The sequence below is a fragment of the Grammomys surdaster genome, unplaced genomic scaffold, assembly GCF_004785775.1.
Source record: "Grammomys surdaster isolate TR1022 unplaced genomic scaffold, NIH_TR_1.0 140, whole genome shotgun sequence".
In the NCBI taxonomy this organism is placed as follows: domain Eukaryota; kingdom Metazoa; phylum Chordata; class Mammalia; order Rodentia; family Muridae; genus Grammomys; species Grammomys surdaster.
This window is the reverse complement of record NW_021604598.1, coordinates 11,903,047-11,907,262: the sequence shown is the minus strand read 5'-3', so window position 1 is coordinate 11,907,262 and position 4,216 is coordinate 11,903,047. Positions and strand designations below refer to the sequence as shown.

At 42.6% G+C, this 4,216-nt stretch overlaps 1 pseudogene; it reads right to left on the bottom strand.

The window, feature by feature from the left end:
- Positions 1–1,779: 1,779 nt before the first annotated feature.
- Positions 1,780–3,547, bottom strand: LOC114618062 (annotated as a pseudogene).
- Positions 3,548–4,216: the final 669 nt, after the last annotated feature.

The window sequence follows — 4,216 nt, the reverse complement described above, 5'->3', positions numbered from 1 at the left end:
ACACTTCTATATGCACATGTTACATAAAGTTTCATTCATTCATTCTTTTTTTTATAAAATTTATTTTTAAAGAGACAATCTAACATGGAACATGCTGGCCTAAGCTAAAGGCTATCTCAAACTGTGCTTCCTCTAACTCAACCTAGGCATCAAAACCTCAAGCTTGATTTCCATTAAGTATTGATGATGGTGACAATTTTTTCAATGACAGAGTGCTAGACATACCTGCTGTTCTCTGCAACTTGCTCCAACTCAAACACATCACCTGACGGTTGGGTTTCTCTCCAAAAATAACATGAACTTTCTGCTTCATGGTTTACAATGAGAAGCAAATTTGCACTGGTGTGAGTGGGTGGCGTTGCTGGGGATCTAAGCTCTGGGAACTGAGTCTTTGGGGCAGTCTGTCTGCATAGAAACTGGACTGACACTAACTAGTTCAGTTTTCATATGAAATAGCTAATTTCTGTGCTCTCCAGACAGCTAAAAGAATAAAATGAGTCTTTCTCTTCTATCTTTGTAGAATATTAAAATGAGCAGTTCACATTTAATAAAGGAAAGAAGGGAAGGAGGGAAAGAAGGAGAGAGGGAAGGAAGGAAAACCGAGGAAAGAAGATAGAAGATTCAAAGACTAGAAGTTCTAAGGAAGGAAAGAGGGAAGCAAGACAAATCTGAAACACAGAGGTCTACCCAGGCCATCTATATGAATATCTTTAAGTGTTTAGTCTTTTCATCTTTTTCGAAAACTAACTTGTCATCCCTGACATTCAGTATATGATGCCCCCAAACCTACCAGCATCTTGTAATCACTTGCACAATTCTACAGGCCAAAGTCCTGGAAATAATGGAAAAGATCTCACGCAGATAGGAGTGTTCTGTGGAGGCTCAAGGTAATTTTCAGTTAAAGATAAAAAGCCTTGCTTCTGTTCAAAAGTCACTTACTTGATATCTACCAGACAAAGAACTAAAGAAAATATCCTTGTGTTTAGGACTTGTTAAACTGAATTATACTTTTGGCTCTCTTATCACTGTAATGGGAACAACTGTGTCAATAGTGGTTGGACACATCTCATCCTAGTCTTTAGTTTCTTGTCTGATAACAGAACTGGACCACAAAGATATTTATCAGCCTCCTAGAGGTAGTAGGAGTTATTTATAACTATTATTCAGAAATGACACTCCTATGCTTGCAATATGAATAAGTCTTTGTAAGAATATCATGGCTAGGCAAATGAGTAATCATCACCCACTTTCTAGGATCTCTTTGCAGAACCACAAAAAGGAAAGAGGCTGAAGTCAGAGAGTTTCTGAGAAGGTAGATGTTGTACATGGTGCTAAGGTCAAAGCTAAAACTATTTTCTACAGGAGTTGTTTCTTACTATACAATGAAACCAGGGTTCAATTGACATAAGGCTTGGAATCATAGTGGGAGAGAAAATGAATAGTTTATTGTTTTCTTCTTTTTTAATTTATTTTTTATTTTTTATTTTTTTTTGAGAAAATAGAGCATGACTTTTATTAAATGATGAATGTAAAACAAAGCCATCTAAAAAGGAATCCAGGGGAACTGCCTTCCCCCTCTTACCACAATAAAAACATCATTTTGAGTACAGGATAGCTAGCAAAGAGTAAAAGAAACAAGGCTTCTAAAAAAGTCAGACACCCGGCTTAGGGGCCTTGATTGATGAGTGAGGTCAGACAGCACAGTGGCTCCAATATCTCCTACTGTCTTCTGGCCACAAGGCTACTTTCAGGGGCCTCTGACCGTCTGGAGGCAGCAGTCTAGGTCCCAGTTGTCTGTTCCTGCTCTTCCGTTATGCCTTGTTTGTGTTCAGCGAGCACATGGCAGAACCGATCCATGCCCACTTGTAGTTGAAGGTGATTTTCTGCAAAGACAAGGAAGAACCAGCCAGGCTCTATATACTTGTAGGACTGGCCACTAGATATCAACAGCTTGTTGTCCTGGAAGCTCTGGTAAAGAATCTGCTCTTGTTCAAACGTGCACGGACTCAGATAGGCTTTCAAGTTGATCCAGACAAAGAGGCCAGAGCCACAGTTGCAAAAAGGGATCTTCAAGTCCTCCAGTATCTTAGTGACATAGCTATAAGCCTTCCGGAGCCGGCTATGGTTTTTAGGCAGGTACACCTTATTGATCCACTCTTTGTTCTGGAGCAGTCGCCACAGCTTGTACTGAGCAATGCCAGAGACACCATGGTAGTAGCCAAAAACTTTCATGGCAGACGCTACTTCCTTGTTGTGTGTATAGAGAACACCAAAGCGGAAGCCAGATATGCCAAAATCCTTACTAGTGTCCCAGATCATATGGATCATGTTAGGATCAGGCCAAGTCTTTTATGCTCAGAACACTCTGAAATGTGGCAGATGGCTCAAACACGGACAGCATGTAATTCTCATCCACGATCATGTACAGCTTGTGCTTCTTGGCGAAGACCAGGTACTTTTGCAGTGACAATTGAGTTTAGACACCACTCAGAGGATTCTGAGGGTTGATGAGCACAATGCCTTTGACAGTTTTTGCCTCCTTCTTAGCTTGAGTCAGGGCAAGCTTGAGCTTATCTACAGTGAGTTGGAAAGAATACGAGTTGGTCCCCGTGACCTGGCTCTCCAAGTAGACAGGATAAGCTCGACTTTCAAATAGAAGTAGGAGCTGAAGGGGAAGCCTCTGTAGCACGGTGTGGGGATCAAGGGCATCACCTGGGTCGCACAGAACCATGGCCAGTGAAAAAAAGATTGAGGAGCAGTCATTCAGAACCACATTTTCTGGATCAAGAGGTGTAGGTGCCTTGCAGTAGTGGGTCAAGAAGCTAGCCAGCTCTTCCCGAAGGAAGGGTTGTCCTTTCCAGTCAGAGTACTGCAGCTGGGCTTCATCAAGACAGTTCATGTCACTCTGAGTCAACCTTGCTGTTACCAGGTCAAGGCAAAGCTTGTTCTCAACAGTACTAAGGTTGATGTAGCCCAAAGGGTTCTCATTCTTGTGGTATTTGTCTGTCTGATAGGCGTCATAGCTCTGGAAGCTTAAATGGTAAAACTCATAGATGTCAGTCCCACGCTTGGATAGGGTGCAGCTGGCAAAGGCAGCCTCAAGACCACCCAGCCTAGGCCTGGGTTGGCCAGTCTGCCAAGATGACAGGGCCTGGTGCCCAGTTTTAATGGCACATCTAGAGTCCGAACAAGGGAGAGGTACTTGGAACTTCAGTTTCTTTACAGTGTTAGACCATACAAGGTTGACAATCTGAGACAGTAAGTGACCCATCTTCTTTTCCTGATTCCTGGAGGATCTTGTGCGTTGCTGATCTCCTAGTGAGAGGCACTGTATCTGCTGGCTTGTCCACTGCAAGAACTGGTCCATGACGACATGCTGTAACTTCAACATCTTCTCCTGCAGTATTTTGAAAACCTTTTTGGAGGACTTCTTCTTCTTCAGCTGATCCCTGAGTTTGGGGTGGGCACCTTTCCAGTTACTCGGAGTTTGGGTATTGCTATCGGCCTTGGCAGCCTGGCTGGAGCCCTCACTTCTGTTTTCACTCATCGCTGTGCAGTTAAAAGTCTAGATCCTTACGCCTTCCAGGAGTGTCTTTGCCATTCAGGGACCAGAAGCTTCAATTTATTGTTTTCTTGACAGAGAGTCAGAATGTTCACAATAGACTAGAAAAGTGAAAGAGAAGATGGGAGGAGTTTGGAATCTGAAATCAGGCTTATCAAAAATATGTAAGTGTAAGAACAAGGGGAATTAAGGTGTGCTGCCTGCCTGGAGGGAAAGATTTTCCTCCCTCCTTTTCTCCCTCCTTCCCTCTCTATTGTTACTTTTCTTCTTCTATATATTCTCCTCTTGTTCTTTCTTCCCTCTCTTTCTTGCCCATTTTCTTTCCATCCTTCCTTCTTCCCTGCCTCCTTTCTACTTTTTCGTATGTCTTTTGATTTAAAATTCCAAGCTTTTTCATGCTTAAAATGACTCAGATTTTGAAGGCTAGGAGTCACTAAAATAAGCAACAAGCAAAGCAGCTGTGCTATCCCAAGGAGAGTCAGAGAAGGCCTTGGCTCTCACGTTATAGGAAAAAGTAGGGACTCTTATTTCAACTAATAACAATTGTAGCTTTTGTGACTCAACTAGTTGAAGAAGATTCTGCTCCTGAGGGAAAGCTGACATAGCCGAGGGCGGCATAATGAATACTGACATCACTGTTCTAGGTAAGGAGGA